The sequence below is a fragment of the Zeugodacus cucurbitae genome, chromosome 2 (genome assembly GCF_028554725.1).
Source record: "Zeugodacus cucurbitae isolate PBARC_wt_2022May chromosome 2, idZeuCucr1.2, whole genome shotgun sequence".
Lineage (NCBI taxonomy): Eukaryota > Metazoa > Arthropoda > Insecta > Diptera > Tephritidae > Zeugodacus > Zeugodacus cucurbitae.
In genome coordinates, this window is record NC_071667.1 from 29,645,295 (window position 1) to 29,664,958 (window position 19,664).

At 34.4% G+C, this 19,664-nt stretch overlaps 1 long non-coding RNA gene across 1 annotated transcript; it reads right to left on the minus strand.

Moving 5' to 3' along the window:
• Nucleotides 1–14,537: 14,537 nt before the first annotated feature.
• LOC114805294 (uncharacterized) lies at nucleotides 14,538–16,124 on the minus strand. The gene is made up of 2 exons (XR_008472862.1): nucleotides 14,876–16,124; nucleotides 14,538–14,640 (listed from the first exon to the last, which is right to left on the minus strand). It is a non-coding gene; the product is annotated as an uncharacterized LOC114805294 (long non-coding RNA).
• Nucleotides 16,125–19,664: the final 3,540 nt, after the last annotated feature.

A 19,664-nucleotide genomic window follows, 5' to 3' on the forward strand; every position in this document is an offset into this window, starting at 1 on the left:
AATGATAATGGTTATAAATCGTTTTACAGATGGTATAAATAGTTATGAATTGTAAGTCTAGAAGAAAGTAATACATTATTTTGCCAATAGAAAATACGCCATATTTTACATTTTTCATCGATAAATACGAAAACGTACGCCAGGCGCCTTAAAATTTGAATACTCTTTATGGTCCGGATACTGTTTCATCCAATCATGCCCATCATGAAGCGAAGCGTATGGGTCTGGTGGTAAATGAGGACAAGACGAAATATCTCCTGTCATCAAACAAACAGTCAGCGCACTCGCGTCTTGACTCCCACGTCAGTGTTAACACGTCATATAACTTTGAAGTCGTAGATAATTTCGTCTACCTGGGAATCAGCGTTAACAACACCAACAATGTCAGCCTCGAAATCCAGCGCAGAATCACTCTTGCCAATATGTGCTATTTTGGACTGAGTAGGCAATTGAAAAGTAAAGTCCTCTCTCGACGAACCAATACCAAACTCTACAAGTCGCTCATTATTCCCGTCCTGATGTATGGCACTGAAGCGTGTACGATGACGACATCCGATGAGACGACTCCTGGGGTTTTCGAGAAAAAGGTTTTACGCAAGATTTATGGTCCTCTAAACATTGGCAACGGCGAATACCGCAGACCTTCGAAGGATGAGCTGTCCGATTTATATGACGACATTGACATAGTTCAGCGAATAAAAAGACAGCGGCTACGCTGGCTAGGTCATGTTGTACGGATGGAAGAAAACACTCCAGCTCTGAAAGTATTCGATGCAGTACCCGCTGGAGGAAGCCGCGGAAGAGGGCGACCTCCACACCGTTGGAAGGACCAAGTAGAAAGTGAACTGGCGTCACTTGGTGTTTCCAGTTGGCGCCAAAAAGCAAAAAAGGAGGAATGAGTGGCGCGCTCTGTTGAATTCGGCTATAGTCGCTTAAAGCGGTTCCTACGCCAATATATATATATATATTTATATGTGCACACTGAAGAAAATTGAATTAATGTTGAAATTTCAAGGTCATGGATATTTAAATATTGTTCCGATCAAATGAAATATGCTCAAGACTGGAAATATTACATACATATTAACTGATAATTCCGGTCAATTACAATAACGACAGTGAAGTGCTGAACACAAAGACGACGACACGACACAACGTAGCGACGGCTGACCACAAATGTCGCTTCGAAGCCAGAGTCTTGAACATTTTGAAGACGGCAGCGACATATCAAACATCAATTTCATTGTTGCCGTACTAACATCTTTCACTTCAATAAAATTTACATATTTAGTTTAAAGTGAAATTATTTACGCAAAAAATGTAAAAATTTGCGATTTATTTGTTTTAAATAATCGATTGTTATTATAAATGATATATCAAAGCTATTTTACGTTTCTGCGTGCAAAATAACGTCATACTTGTGAGACCTTTGAATAATTTTACATTTCACATGTTAGTGGCAGCTCTATAGCGGCCATTGTCGTCGGCAAAATTAGAAACATTTCTAATTTGGCGACAACGACAACTACAAGCCTGTTGTCGCGTAGTCGTGCTGTTGTCAAAAAATCTGTGCCCATTAGAACGGGTGTATTTTAATATTTGACAGATGTCGCTCGTCGTTTGTCGTCTTCTATGTGTTCAGCACATGATTTTACGCTTGTATTACGGTATTAATTGCTTAAATTATAAAGATTTGTGAAATCCGTACTAAAAATTATTTTGACTATTCTGATGAGGATTTTATTGAAAACTATTCAAAGGTATGAAACCCTAGTTAGCGAAACCATTCTGATAAGTTAGATAAAATTTGATTAAAAACATAGTTTACCATTTGATCAGTTTAAATCTTGATCCACTCTTGCATTTCATAGTTGGATAAATTGCGTTCATTTACCGATTGCGCCCCGCTCATCGTATTACATATGTATCTGTATTCTGTATTTTATGTGAACCTTTTATTTATGACAAAATTTCAAGGTCATAACCTATCGATAGACAACCACAATTCATAATGAGTTTATTGGGCAGTATTTGATACTACAAAGACCGGTACATAAACTAAGATTCACAGAATAGTATCACCACACCCAACTCGCTTGACGATGACGGCAATTGTATTTTTGAATTCATAAATTATTAGTGTGAATGAATATTTAAGCAGGGTCCCAGGTTAATAAAATTTTAGGGTTACAAAAGGGACATATGAAGTAATCACACACAGAGAGGTATATATAAACAAATACTGATATTTTGCGAAATGAAACATGAAAACTTATTAAATGCCACTCAACCGTCAATTAAACCTGTAACCATCGACCAAAAAGTCACACAGTAAAGAAAGAGAGGCACGTGTCCTTTTGTGCAATTTAACTTAAACCATAAAGAGAACGTCTCACGCGCTTGGGTTACAGGTAGCCACGTTTAACAGTGATTTCAGGCAAACTCACCTTGAATTACTGAACATAAACTCGATTACTGGTTCATCATACTTACCTACATAAGTACAAACGCCTGAGGGAATAAAACTTAATAAGTGTATCTATTGTAAACCTTCAATCCATGCCGAACGATAGTAGCGGTAGTTCCGAAATTACTCGAATGAACACCGCCGTTAGCCATTCCGCAAAATCACAAATTCATGACAATGCCACTTGGCAATTGGGAAACACTGCGCGGCACTCAAATATTCATTGGGTTGCTTGTTTCCAAACTTCCCCACTTTGACACTGCCTTATTCCGGTTAAACGACTTAATTTATTCATGACCGCTATAGGTGTTTTATTCAATGCGATTTCATTATTAATTGCTTTTAAATGTACACATTAAAGGTTTTTTGCAACGCTGCACATTTTTAGTTGCAATATTTACTAAAATTTTCAAATTTACGCAAATAAAATTAGCATAAATGAGGTTAGGTTTGGCAAGGCAGCAAAATCAGCAGAAGCAAATCAAACAATACTGTTTATTTAATAAAACACAACAACTAATGTCGGAAAACATATTCAACTCATACATTTAATGTTAATATTATTGAAAAAGTAGTATTCGAAGCTTGTTGTGTTTTTGAATCTTGAAATATACCCTTCTATGGTGGTATTTAAATTATTTTTTCATTTTATCTTTTTTTCTATATGTGATCCTCCGTCATCTTGATCGCCCTGAAAACTGTTACTTGAGTTTGTCAGATTTATCTAGAAATATTTCGAATTCGCTCGGGATTACTTCAATCACAGGACAATTAAGTCTGGTAAATGATTAAGCAAGTTAATATCTGCTTTTCTGGAAATCATATTGGGTGTGGCATGATTATTATGATTTCTTGAAAACAAAGTGTTCCATATGCTAATCAAAGAAACCAAGGGCTTCGGAAATATCAATTTTAAGAATATTATGAAAATCGTTTTGAGGTCTTCACTTTTTACTATTTGAAAGTAGTTGAGCGCATTATCATTATACAAGACTCGAGTCCGATCTCAACTCCAAACAAGATCATGTATTCTTTTATAGGAATGATGAAACAGACCTATAAGCAAATTTTTCTACATACTATATTCATAAATAAATACAGTGGAACTCGAACTTCTATAATACGAAGATCTCCATAACTCGAACTTTTGAATTGACAATAGATGTCAAATTTCATAAAAATTTCCTTCCATGAATCGAACTATTCGACCAGGACATAATACAAACGGACGGAAGGATTTAAACTTTACTAATCATTCTGATCATTTTGATAAATATAACCCTATATCTAACTCGTTTAGTTTTAGGACTTACAACCAACCGTTATGTGAACAAAACTATTATACTCTCTTTAGCAACTTTGTTGCGAGAGTACAAATATAATATTACACATATGGATTGCATAAATCATGTAACAAATGCATGAGATACAGACGGTAGGAGCCAAACAAAAGCAAACTGCAACAAACAAAATTACAGAATACAACCTTTTATAACTCGAACTCTCTCTAGCTCGAAGTTTTTCTGTGGATTATGGTGATTCGAATTACAGAAGTTTCACTGTAAATACATTACAAAATAAATCATTAACATATTAGAACATGCATTAACATAAATAATACCAATTTGAGAATTCAAAATTATGACTGTTAGATATTGAATAATAAATGCACACAGTGAACGCATGTGTTGCCAAATAATGCTAAATTTAGAAATTCGAGCATTAAATGAAATAAAATTAGTGCAAATGAGTATAGCACCAGCGAAGTGATAATTAAATGGAAAATTACAAAGCTAAAGCCTTCTGCCCCAAGCAACCATTGTTCATGCAATGCGAGGCAATAAATATTATTTTATTGTTATTCCTATAGTGTTTCAATAAATTTATGCAATACAACAACATGGAATGTAAGTGCATACATATGTATGTATTTTGTGAAGCCCAAACGTAAGGCTGACAATTATTAATATTCCAATTGGCTTATAGGCATAGCAAATTTCGGTTTAGGGACGGAATTTTCATAAAGAACATTTTTAAACAATTAAAATAAGCTCAATGGTGGAAAATAGATGTTGTTTTAATAATTGTAAATAAATAAATAATTAATACTCTCGCAATATGTTCAACAAAAAAGAATAGTAACAGATATAAATATTTACATATAACGTAATTTTGAAAACCATCCGTTTTCTCAAGATTATAACAGATAAATAAATAAAGTATTAATAAAAGTACCAACTCAGTCCCACGGATTTGCGCGGGTTTATTCCAAATAAGCGCAATTGCTTTAAATCTTATCTTCAATATAAGGGCTTAGGAGGCCTGTCACTTTGTGCAATTCACGTAATTTAAATTCTTACAATTCACATCAGTTCGGTTTCATCAGAAAGTCTATAGGAAAGAACAGATTTAGATTCCTTTTATATACTTAAGTATGTATGTATGAAATTATCTAAAATTTTTTTACTTGTGTGTCCACCCTCCATTCGATGTTGTAGACTTCAAAAGTAACAGACAATTCTGAATCATTTAAAAGAACATTTATTAATGTTCTTAAGAACAGGCATTGTATACGAAAACGATTTCAAATTGCAATAACAATTAATATACTCTCGCAACAAAGTTGCTAAAGAAAGTATAATACTTTTGTTCACATAACGTTTGTTTGTAAATCCTAAAACTAAACGAGTTTGATATACAGTGGACCTTCTCTAACTCGAATCACAATAATCCACAAAAACTTCGAGTAGAGAGACTTCGAGTTATAGAAATTTTCACTAAAACATAGATTTTTCAAAATATATATATTATACACAGTTTTAATTATTTACTTCGCATAACGTTTTATTTAACAACGACATGTTTTACATGTATTCTTTAATTTTGTTTGTTGAACATAGCTATTGTTTGGCTCTCAACGTCTTTATCCCATGTTTTTGTTACATGATTTATGAAATCTATTAGAGTAATATCATATTTTTTGTTCTCTTTTAAAATTGTGCCTCGATAAATTTTAAATTTTGTATTATGCGCTGGCCGAAAAGTTCGAATTATGGAAGGAAAATTGTATGAAATTTGACTTCTATTGTCAATTCAAGAGTTCGAGTTATGGAAAACTTCGAGTTAAGGAAGTTTGAGTTATGGTAGGAAATTTTTATGAAATTTGATTTCTAAACGTTATTGCCAATACAAAAGTTCGAGTTATAGAGATCTTCAGGTTATAGAAGTTCAATTATGGAAGTTCCACTGTATCAAAATGATCAGCGTGACGAGTAAAGTTCAAATTGAGTAAAAATTGAGATATCTTAATGAAACTTGCTACACGTGTCCCTTGTCACCATAAGAAGGTTACGTTCGAAAATGGGCGAAATCCAACCACTGCTACGCCCACATAATGGCGAAAACCGCAAACCTATAACAATTTATAACTAAGATAAAAATTAAGCTATGGAATTTAGTACAAAGGATCGTTCTATGAAGGGGCATATTTGGATTGAAGGGGCATTGTGTACATATCTCGTAAACTACGAGAAACTTTCTATTGTCATTTTCTTCAGGCACTTCCTTATACAGTCTAGAAATGGAGAAAATCGGATTATAACCACACCCCACTCCCATACAAAGGTTATGTTGAAAACTACTAAAAATGCTTTAATTCAGTAAGGAAACCTTAATTTTCATTATAAAGATGGTACAGAAGAGCTGCACTCAAAATGGTATACAAAATTTTAAATGGGCGTGGTTCCGCCCACTTATGAGTCAAAAACTATGTCTCCGAAGCTACTCGACCAATGAAACTCGGTTTGTAATATCTTCCTAGCTTCCCAATGATATGTTGTGAAAATAATTCCAATCGATTCACAGCCACGTCAACTTCCCATATACCAGAACTTTGAAGTCAGTCTGAATCGTTTACTTTACAATACATAAAGACATCGGCATCGCCCTTCCAAAAAACGGCGAAATCGGACCAAACTTTTTGAAGGCTCCAATATATAGAACATGACACCTCAGTGCTTCTAATAATTTTTTATCGAAAATATAGGTAAGTCTCTCAGATGTTTTGAAGAAATTCCGAGGGAATATTTTTCTTTTAAGAATATGTCTCCGTGCATAAAATACGTGAAATCCGGTCATAACTTCCCTATTTCCCATAAAACTAATATTAGGGATTCCAACTTTCAATTGGCTTTATAACATACTAGCAGACCCGGCCACACGTTTTTGTGGCAAGGTATACATTAATTTACGTTGGTCCAATCTTGGCTTCGGCGACGATATTTATTTATTTTACTACTTTTATTTGTAAAGTGAGTGGTGATAGTTTGGGATAATTGACTACGCCATCCTGGTTTGTAGCTGTGACAACTCTCCTGGACCGAAGTTCTAAATTGTCGCATTAAGATCATCGATATCTTTATCATTTATGGTTATCATATTTAAGTTTCATGTCAGGAAAACTTCTCTTTCGATTCAATGAAGTGGCAGAAATATGTTGGAAATGTTATTAATCCATCGAGTTTTCAACAGCGACCCCACCATTTGCAACTGCTTCTACAATCGCAATTTGATATTTTTCAAAAACACTCATATGTTTGTGGTTAATTGGCGATTCTTTATGTGTCGCCACAAATTATATGATTTTAGGCATGCGATTAGCCCGTCAATAACAGTTGATCCAGGAATAATTGGAAGAGTCTGGCGTAAATCACCTGCTAACAAAATCCCGGCTCCACCAAAAACGTTTATTGACAATCAAGATATTTTAAAGTCTAAGTCGGACTAATGCCAAATAATGTCGAATATCAGCCGTTTAGGCATGATAGAGCAAAACTCCCAGCAAAAACCATAAAAAAATCACAAACTCAATTCAGTTTTCCACTAAGAACGATGGGGTGATTATTTATAGCCTATGACCATTTCTAGGTTATCATCTATCACCATACCAAATTTCATCAAAATCCGTTCAGCCGTTTAGGCGTGAAAGAGTAACAGACAGACAGAGTTACTTTCGCATTTATAATATTAATATGGATAAATGACGAATATCCTGGTCAAATTGTGTGTTATATTAATAAAATTAAATAAATAAATTTCGAGAGTATAAAATGTTGGTTACACCCGAACTTAGCCTTTGCTTCATTGTTATTTTTTTAATTTTGGTCATCTTTAATCAGTTACTTAAGGCTATACCCTTTGGACATTGGCAACAAAATCTGACACATACATATATTCGTGTGATTTTATCAAATCTTAAATTTGTATTATACATATGTTCAAAATTGAATGAGACAAAGTTCTAAACTCTCAACTATTTCCACATTTTACAAATAACTTTGATAGTTCAGTAGACAGTTCAGCACTTATTGGCCCTTGGCCACACTATTATTATTACACTCGAAATCATTAGCATTACAAGGAATTACGAAGGCACGTGCACAGAAATAACCATGTCTGCCCTCAAACACAATTACTTCGCAAAATAGCTGCCTTCAGATGCGGAGCATTGGGAGAAGCCAGAAATAGCAATTGGTTTGATTAGAAATAGGGAATTTGATAAGTATACTTACATACATTTTAAATAACAGACAGCTGCCACTCGTGGCAAATACTTACACATCAACATTTTGATAATAATTCACAAAAAAAATACTCTAGGTCAAATGGCATGGCATTACACTGTAGAGCAGTGATTACTTGTTATGAGTAGATTATAATGCGTTCGAATTCGCAAATTCAAAATTACATACAACAAGTAAGGAAGGGCTAAGTTCGGGTGTAACCGAACATTTTATACTCTCGCAATTTATTTATTTAACTTTATTAATATTATATAATACACAATTTGACCCACATATTCGTCATATATATTGTATAAAGTCCATTGAAAGTTGGAAACCATAATATTAGGTTAGAAGCACCGAGGTCCTTGTGTTCGATATATGGGGTCTTAAAAACCTATGGTCCGATTTCGGCGATTTTTAGAATGGAGCTGCCACACTATTAACATAATATTTGTGCAAAGTTCTGCACCGATATCTTCACTAGTGTTTACTTTATATATTGTAAAGTAAACGATTCAGATTGTCTTCAAAGGTCTGGTATATAGGAAGTAGGCGTGGTTGTGAAGCGATTTGGCCAATTTTCACAACATATCATTGGGATGAACTATTACAAACCAAGTTTCATTGAAATCGGTCGAGTAGTTCCTGAGATATGGTTTTTGACCCATAAGTGGGCGACGCCACACCCATTTTTAATTTTGTAAAAAAATCTGCGTGCAGCTTCCTTCTGCTATTTCTTCTGCAAAATTTAGTGTTTATGACTTTTTTCGTTATTGAGTTAACCCACTTTTAGTAATTTTCAACCTAACTTTTGTATGGGAGGTGGGCGTGGTTATTATCCGATTTCTTTCATTTTTGGACTGTATTAGGAAGTGGCTAAAAAAAACGACTGCAGAAAGTTTGGTTTATATAGCTCTATTGGTTTGCGAGATATGTACAAAAAACTTAGTAGGGGGCGGGGCCACGCCCAGTTCCCCAAAAAAGTTACATCCAAATATGCCCCTTTATAGTGCGATCCTTCATACCAAATTTTATTTCCATAGCTTTATTTATGGCTTAGTTATGGCACTTTATGTGTTTTCGGTTTTCGCCATTGTGTAGGCGTTGCAGTGGTCCGATTTTGCTCATTTTCGAAAGCAACCTTTCTATGGTGCCAAGAAATAAGTGTGCAAAGTTTCATCAAGATATCTTAATTTTTACTCAAGTTACAGCTTGCACAGATGGACGGACGGACGGACGGACGGACAGACAGACAGACATTCGGATTTGAACTCCTCTCTTCACCCTGATCACTTTGGTATATATAACCCTATATCTAACTCGTTTAGTTTTGGGTGTTACAAACAACCGTTATGTGAACAAAACTATAATACTCTCTTTAGCAACATTTGTTGCGAGAGTATAAAAATGAAGGTACCTATTTCAATGGTTGCTATGCGATAAGCAATGGTAACGCTTTGGAATATATTACTGACATGAAAATGTTAAACAGTTTAAGATCTGTTTTGTATAATAACATGAAAGAGATACTAAAACTAATATTCATAATTTTTTATTTTTAAATGTCTCCTACTTTCACTGCCTGTCTCGCTGACAAATATGACGAAAGAAGCAATTTAAAACAATCTTAAATTATGCCAAAAGTGGTCAAGACCCCACCCTCTAATAAGTTTTTTGTACATATCTCGTAAATTACTAAAGCTATATCAACGAAACTCTCAGAAGTCGTTTTTTAGGCACTTCCTTATTCAGTCTAAAAATGAAAATCGGATTATAATCACGCCCACCTTCTACACAAGGGTTATGTTGAGAACTACTAAAAATGCTTTAATTCAGTAAGGAAAGCCACCAATAACCTTAAATTCCATTATAAAGATGGTACAGAAGATCTGCACTCAAATTGGTATACAAATTTATAAATGGGCGTGGCTCCGTCCACTTAAGGGTAAAAAACCATATTTGCGAAACTACTTGACCAATTTCAATGAAATTCGGTTCATAATATATTCCTGGGATCCTACTGATATGTTATTAAAATAGGCCAAATCGTTTCACCACCACGCATACATCCCATATACCATAATGTGGCATCGCCCTGCTAAAAATCGCCGAAATCGGACCATAAATTTTCAAGGCTCCATATATCGAACATGACGACCTCAGTGCTTCTAATATTTTTTGTTACCGAAAATATAGGTAAGTTTCTCAGATATTTTGAAGAAATTTGTAGGGAATATTTATCTTCTAATAATATGCCTCTGTGCCAAAAATGGTTGAAGTTTCCATATATGTGGGTAAAATTGTGTGTTATATCAATAAAATTAAATAAATAATTTGCGAGAGTATAAAATGTTCGATTACACCCGAACTTAGCCTTTCCTTACTTGTTTTGATTTAACTTTGTATTTAAATTTCAGATTGATATTATGTAATAAAGTATACTTTAAAAATACATTTTACGATACGAATCCGAAAGTGTCACGAAATGAATGCAAATTAACAAGCAAGCCAGTATATAGGTTGTGATTGTGTGGTACCAAGGAACAATGGTGATGTTGCTTGCAACTGCACGTATTTGCGTCAATTTAATTTTGCTAATTTTCGTGCCATAACATTTTTATGCAACACGAACGCCATGGTCCACGTGAATTAATGGATGGCCGCTTTGCTGATGGTGTGTCCGGACATGCGAATTTCTTGATAAATGTAATCAAATTCATGGCCAACCCAAGCGTTGAACAAAATGAAAGAAACTAATATAAAATATTTTCTGAATGCAGGGCAAACTATGGAGGTCATGTGCGTCAGTAGTCATCGTGATTTAAAAGTAAGATTTTAAAGAGGTGATCAGAGAAACCACCAGGGTGACCAAGCAAGGATTGACGATCAAGAATGTTTAGTTATGTGTTTGGTGGATTTGACAGAAAATAATTAATTTTGAGCTAACCCCCTGCGACCAAACTTAATTCTGTTCTGTCAACAATGGGACCATCTGAAGGCAGCAATTGCGCGAAAGCGGTCCGCCAAAAGGAGTAAGTAGTATAAGTTGTGTTCCATCAGGACAACAACAGGTCACACATAATAATAGCGACTCGATAGAAGTTTCGGGAGCTGATTTGGAAGGTTTGATTAAGAATCGGCCACATATTGCCGATGCCGATATCGGTCGGACAGAAATAATTTCCATGTCTGATTTTTTAATAGATCCCCATGAGTATATCCTGTAAAACTTATTAGACTGTCAGGTATTGGCCACGTGACCCTTTCTACTTCGTCAAATTTGTTTGACTCAGTTCATTCATCCACAAGATGAATCGTTTCATCATCCTGCTAATTATGAACTATTCAAGAGTTCAGTGGTAAAATACTGTGAATATAAAGGGGTTTTCAAACGGGGCGCTATAAAGTAGAAGGTCAGCAAACGATGCCATATTTTTCCCGCCCTTTTCACATTTCTCTTCAGTAAGGTTTGGCATTTCATCATTGAAAGTTATACGATCCAACAACGAGTCAAAATTATTAAAATTTACTACCGAAATTCGGAGACAGTGACCTCAACTTTAAGAATTGGATGATATGGACTTGGACAATATGTGGTTCCAACAGGACAGCGCCACAACCCACATAGCGAATGTCACAATCGATTTACTGAACACCAAGTTTGGAGAACGTGATATCTCACGAAAATTGGGTTCAGCGCTTGGAATTCTGCAAGTCGATAACTTTGTTGTTAATTTTACATATACAATTTTTTACAGGAGACAGCGCCCACAGATAGCGAGCAGAAAAAATCGCTAATCGAATACATCTTCGAGTCGCTAGATAATGTACATATGTACGTAGAGAGTTTGTCGGAATTGTTTACGTGTGTTTTTCAACCCTTCATCTGGAAATGTAGTTACCCAGTAAAAAATGGGATGATCCAAAGATTAATCTTAGATCGCTCCTTTGCGAGTAATGGATTACTCCACAATGCTCCGAGGCCCATGCATTTATTACTCCTTTTTAACATAGCATGTCCTTACGAGGGATCACTCCTTTTGAGCTCCTAATGGAGCGCAAACCGAACATTCTTTTGAGCTCTTTTTGACCTCCGAAACGAGAGCAGAGGGAGTGATCTTTTTTATCTCCAGAAGGAGTACAAAAGGAGTAATGATTTTGGAATAGAAGAGCACAAAAAGAGTAATGATTTTAGCCTCCAGAAAGAGCACAAAAAAGAGTAATATTATTTACATCCAAAAAGTGCAGAGAAAAATATAAACTGTTTTTTAAATAATTGAATTCAATGTTTTTATTTTCAAAATATAAGTATTAGTAATTCACATAAATTATAAATACATTGTATATGTATAGTTATAATGATTTAAAATCAAGTTATGATTTAGGAATTTTCCTGAGACGAAGCAGATTTTATTGAATAGGTCTTTCGGTAAAAAGTTGCCTTACATTTTCGAAAGGCCAGTTTAATCGCTTTTTCAAAATCCCCGTAAGTCGAATATGTTTCTGTAACTGATTCTGCAAAAGATGAAAAAATACATAAAGGGTGATTTTTTAAGAGCTTGATAACTTTAAAAAAAAAAAAAACGCATAAAATTTGCAAAATCTCATCGGTTCTTTATTTGAAACGTTAGATTGGTTCATGACATTTACTTTTTGAAGAGAATTTCATTTAAATGTTGACCGCGGCTGCGTCTTAGGTGGTCCATTCGGAAAGTCCAATTTTGGGCAACTTTTTCGAGCATTTCGGCCGGAATAGCCCGAATTTCTTCGGAAATGTTGTCTTCCAAAGCTGGAATAGTTGCTGGCTTATTTCTGTAGACTTTAGACTTGACGTAGCCCCACAAAAAATAGTCTAAAGGCGTTAAATCGCATGATCTTGGTGGCCAACTTACGGGTCCATTTCTTGAGATGAATTGTTCTCCGAAGTTTTCCCTCAAAATGGCCATAGAATCGCGAGCTGTGTGGCATGTAGCGCCATCTTGTTGAAACCACATGTCAACCAAGTTCAGTTCTTCCATTTTTGGCAACAAAAAGTTTGTTAGCATCGAACGATAGCGATCGCCATTCACCGTAACGTTGCGTCCAACAGCATCTTTGAAAAAATACGGTCCAATGATTCCACCAGCGTACAAACCACACCAAACAGTGCATTTTTCGGGATGCATGGGCAGTTCTTGAACGGCTTCTGGTTGCTCTTCACCCCAAATGCGGCAATTTTGCTTATTTACGTAGCCATTCAACCAGAAATGAGCCTCATCGCTGAACAAAATTTGTCGATAAAAAAGCGGATTTCACATTTCGAACCGAACACTGATTTTGGTAATAAAATTCAATGATTTGCAAGCGTTGCTCGTTAGTAAGTCTATTCATGATGAAATGTCAAAGCATACTGAGCATCTTTCTCTTTGACACCATGTAAGAAATCCCACGTGATCTGTCAAATACTAATGCATGAAAATCCTAACCTCAAAAAAATCACCCGTTACATATATGTATAAGTTATTTAAGATAAAATATATAAAACTCAGATCTTACCGAAAAAGAAAAAGTTAAACAGCCTCTCGATTCTTTGTAGAAAATGTTTGAATTTCTTTTTTCGCTAATCGCCTTAGGTGACGCTTAGAATAAATATTTCCACACATTTTTTTTAATTAATTATCACTTTTTACCTGTATATATTCATCTGGAAATGTAGTTACCCAGTAAAAAATGGGATGATCCAAAGATTAATCTTAGATCGCTCCTTTGCGAGTAATGGATTACTCCACAATGCTCCGAGGCCCATGCATTTATTACTCCTTTTTAACATAGCATGTCCTTACGAGGGATCACTCCTTTTGAGCTCCTAATGGAGCGCAAACCGAACATTCTTTTGAGCTCTTTTTGACCTCCGAAACGAGAGCAGAGGGAGTGATCTTTTTTATCTCCAGAAGGAGTACAAAAGGAGTAATGATTTTGGAATAGAAGAGCACAAAAAGAGTAATGATTTTAGCCTCCAGAAAGAGCACAAAAAAGAGTAATATTATTTACATCCAAAAAGTGCAGAGAAAAATATAAACTGTTTTTTAAATAATTGAATTCAATGTTTTTATTTTCAAAATATAAGTATTAGTAATTCACATAAATTATAAATACATTGTATATGTATAGTTATAATGATTTAAAATCAAGTTATGATTTAGGAATTTTCCTGAGACGAAGCAGATTTTATTGAATAGGTCTTTCGGTAAAAAGTTGCCTTACATTTTCGAAAGGCCAGTTTAATCGCTTTTTCAAAATCCCCGTAAGTCGAATATGTTTCTGTAACTGATTCTGCAAAAGATGAAAAAATACATACATATATGTATAAGTTATTTAAGATAAAATATATAAAACTCAGATCTTACCGAAAAAGAAAAAGTTAAACAGCCTCTCGATTCTTTGTAGAAAATGTTTGAATTTCTTTTTTCACTAATCGCCTTAGGTGACGCTTAGAATAAATATTTCCACACATTTTTTTTAATTAATTATCACTTTTTACCTGTATATATTCGCGACAGTTGACCACTTTTTATCTGATTATATTCACGATACTACAATAATGTTCACGCGTTGATTACAAAATTCAGACTATTTTAAAGTGACAAAATACGCTTTTATTGTAAACAAAAGAATTCCACAAAAATTAACAGTTATGATTGGCTGTTATGGTTAATTCGTTATTGATACATTTTGGAGTAATAAACGAGCAATAGAAGTATGCGTTAGCATATTAATAGCTCGTCTATTCCTCCAAAATGTATCAATAAGCGAGAAAACTAAAATTTTTTTTGAAAAATTTAACGGAACTGCCTTTATTACTCACTTAATGCTCGAAATGGATGAACAAGTAATTACTCCTTTATTACTCGATTTTGGTTTTAATCCAAAGATTTTTTACTGGGTAACGTTGCCACTTCAGTTAATATATTGCAAAATAGAAGAAATCACCCGTCAAAATTTTCAAGGACTTTTAACCGGTTAAGCATACAATTCTAAGTGACAGATGTGAGATTTGCTGAAGCATGCACTAGCACTGACATGGCTGGAAAAACAAACAGCTCTCACGGTACATCTTTAAATTTCATTTAAATAAATAGCTGTGCACGAGCAAATAAGTGTACTCACACATACATATTTATTATCATTTACATACATATACAATACATATATGCATATAATTTCAAGTGCAGTGAATTGTGAGCAGTTGAGCACACCAATTGTTTGTATCCGATCCTTTGGCTTTGTTTACAGTTATGTGTATTGTCATGTGTGTACTTTTTTGCTTCACAAGTTATTTCAAGTATTTACTTTCACCATACCATATTCAAAACCAAAGCAAATAATAATATTTACCTCTTTTCTTGTTTATTCTTGTTCTATGAAGTTAAAATTGAAGAGTCCAACAAACTTTAAGGCGCCTCCCAACTTATGTGCTTTTCATGCCCGAAATTCTCGAAGTGTTGACTGAAAATAAATGTTCGCTGCATTTTAAAACCTTTCATGGTAATTGTTTTTATTCGAAGTCGATAGCCTAGAGAGGGGATCGGAATCCTTGCGACTGGCAAACGCCAATAATATGAGAACTCTCTCCGGAAAATACTTTCTTTATGTGTTTTACCTTTTGTTTTGTAGATTTTCCAATAACGGTAAATAGTATCTACCCAAAATTTTCAATAGCAATATTCTAAGGTATGGAAATCATATAGAAGGATTTAATCTGAAAGAATATGAGTTACTGCTCAGTCAGATCCGAGTTTTTAAATGTCTTATACCAGAGACAGACATGCAGTACATATTGTAGTTTGCTACAGAAACCATACATTTGTATGTGTATCACCGGTTTTACGAATTTTGTTTGAAAGCAAATGGTGTTCCGTACCACAATAGAGTTTTAGAAACCATTGAAATTTTGTGGTGTTGTAAAATGTACTACAATGGATTGCATTGAACACACCGAAAGCTTTAAGCTCTTCTGCCACAATCATATGTTTTCTGACATTTTGACATACAGAAAATAAATTAAATTCAAAATAAACTGAAATTAAAAACAAAAATTAAAAAAGAAAGATGGGAAAAATATGTTGAGTAGTAACAATTATAATTGAAATTATCAGCTGATGGATGTCAACATAGTACAATACTATATGTGTGTCACTTTGCAGGTACATGATTTCTTGAGCTTTTATTGTACTACACATTGTAATACGGAAACAATATGTCTGTCTTTGGCATTTTATGAGAAAATAGTGACCATTTTGCTTTTCGCTATAGTCTGATCCTATCCCCAATATATGTTGGTGCAAATCTATTGCATTTTATTATACTAACTAAAACATATGTTATATACTCGTATGTTAAATAACCCACTTTTCATCATAAATAACCCACTGTGGCGGCATTATGCCTCTTAAAGAAATCACTCATGCATAAGACTGCGTGTTAACTATTCAGAAGAATACTTTGATTTGTTTTGATGCTGATTTTTATGCCATTTGAAGTTCTACAAAATGATATGATGGATTGAAAACGGATTTCTGGCAACATTTGATAGCTCTAAACTGTTTTGCATATATTTTTTTCGTATATAACGAGTGTGTTTGTGGAATATTAATGTGGTTCAATGTTTTATAAAAATAAAAATATTTGTTTACTAAAAATCTATATTGGGATCATCCATATTCGTCGTAGTTATATCTAAAGTATGCTTGCACTTTTTCTTGAATTAGAAATCGCTTCAAGTCAGCGATATATTATCGCTGGAACACTGAATAAATTTCAGAACGAAATAGATTGGACGAAATACAGTTCAAAATAAATGTTAGAACTTCTTATTTCCTTAAAATTTAATTTTATGGCATTCAACGTTGCTGGGTAAACATAAAATAGATTTGGACTTCATTACATTAAAAGAATTTTGAACCACCCTATGGTTTACTTCTTATTCTAAAATAAATCACTGCTCATCACACACAGATTTATCCGAAATGCTCCAAAAGTCCCGTTGATAGGACACTGTTAACCAAAACTTTGATTTGGGTTAATCTGTACCGTTACACGTACCAGACATTGCATGAATACACCGATGAGCGTGTGTTCATCGAGCCTGAAAAGTATTCACCAAGAAGCGGAAGTTCATGTGCATAAATATGTAAGCATGTATGAATGTTTGTAATGGCGTAACTGTAATTTTATACTTCAGTGCGAATTCGAATGCAAAATAAAAACTTGTTAACGGTATGTGTAGCGGTGAAAAGGAAGCGCTCAGCACTTCAATCAAAAATTTCGAACTTTTTTCACTTTGCATGTGCGTTAAATTCTTATCATAAGTTGAAAACTTTAAAATCTCTTCTTTCTTTCTTTGGCAAAAACACTTGAGAAGCTTTCATTTCATTTTGTTTGCAAGTTCGCTTTGAGATTTCGCATTTCGAGGAAGTCAAGTATGCGAACCATAAGCGATAAAAGGGTCTTCAGTAAGAATAAGAAAAAAAACTTTTGTTGAAGTGAATTTAAGTTCGCCTTTTGCAATTGAAACAGCGGTTTGCGGGCGGATTTGCTAGTTGCAAAAGTTAAATAAAAAATCATACAGGAACCAAACAAAAGGTAATTCAAGTAGCTGCCGAAAACATTGTCGAACAAATGATTATTACACCAAGTAATGACGAAAGTGTGTCTAAAGCGAACGTTGACTTTGGTGACACCCCAATTTTTGTATGCTTGTTGTCCGACATTTCAGTCTTTTAGGTTTACAAGTGAGAAAGGCTGTGTATTAGAAGGGCTGCATTTAAATTAGTATACAAAATTTGAAATGGGCGTGGAGTCGCCTAGTATTGTGTAATCGGTCTAGGAATTACTGCCACTCTCATATATAATATATAACGTTTGTCGTTATTTTAGTGGACTTTTTGCCGAATGTATAGGTCAAGTTGAGTATTATCTGAATAACTTTACTTCAATCTTCTTCTAGATTTTGAATCGAGAGATTTGACCCATCTTCAGAACGAAAAGCGGACCAAGTAGCTGGATCATATAAAATCGGCAAATCCCACTTCTAAAATACCTAAAATGTGGATAATCATAAAAGTTGTCCCACTGCTGATAGCTGGAAAATCCGTCAACCAAGGAGTCTATCGCCCGATTTCCGTGAAATGCGCAGTTAAGGAAAATTAAACAGGTTCCACCTGTTGGTGTCCTCTCCTCGATACTGTTAATTACTACATTTCGAAACTCCTTAAACGACCAGAGACTATTTCTTTTGCCTCATTTGATGATGATTGTATGATTATGACGTCAGACATTGGAATAAATACCATGAATGCAACAATTTATCCAATAAATGAGCAGGGGCTTTTTCATTATCGCTACTATAAGATTTCAATTTAATCGAAAATCTGACGTACATAAATATCTCTTTAGCAACTTTTGTTGCGAGAGTATAAAAATTGGAATAAAGGATCGCACTAGGAAGGGGCATATGTGGATGTAATTTTTTTTGGGGAAGTGGGCGTGGCTCCGCCCCCAAATCGGTTATTTGTATATATCTCGCAAACCAATGAACCTATATAAACCAATTTTTCTGTAGTCGTTTCACTTACGTACCCCACCACACACATGAAAATAGTTGAAATCGGATGATAACCACGCCCACATCCCATACAAAGGTTTGGTTGAAAATTACTAAAAGTGGGTTAACTCAATAACGAAAAAAGTCATAAACACTAAATTTTACAGATTAAATAGCAGAAGGAAGCTGCACGCAGATTTTTTTACAAAATTAAAAATGGGCGTGGCATCGCCCACTTATGGGTCAAAAATCATATCTCAGGAACTACTCGAACGATTCGAATGAAATTCGGAATATAATATTTTCTTGACACCCTGATAACACGGATAAAAAATGGGCGAAATCGGTTCACAACCACGACTACTTTCCTTATAACTCCATTTTGAATTCCACCTGATTCCTTCACTTTATAATATATACATGAGGAACCAATGAAGATAGCGGAATAAAACTTTACACAAATGATGTATATGATCTACGGCATCACTTGTGAAAAAATTGTCGAAATCAATATCAACTTTTCAACGCCCCGGGTATCGAATATGAAGAACTGAGTGCCTTAGGCAATTTTTCATCTAAAATATCGGTAAATCTCTCAGAGATTTTACTGTAATTCAAAGGGAATTTTTTTCTTATAATAGTGTGTCTCTGTTCCAAAAATTATAAAAATCGGGTTATAATTTCCTCTAGCTCCCATATATGTACCTAATTATAGGGGCTTCAAAAAAACGAGTTGCTTTATTCCGCATATATCGGTTAATATGTAAGATATCTTAGCAAAATTAAGTGAGCATATAGTCTTGGATATAGTGTACCTTGGTGTTGAAAATTTGTGAAATCGGTTCAGGGGTTACCTCAGCACGCATATACTATATATAGTGAATTTCGTTATTTTAGTGGACTTTATGCCGAATATATGAGCCGATTTGTGTTATCTTACCAGAATTACATCAATTAATTGAGATAGTATAAAATGTTCGCTTAATACCCAATATGTTGTCAATATAGTGATTTGTGCTAGTAAAAATTAAACTAAGTGAGTGTAAGACCA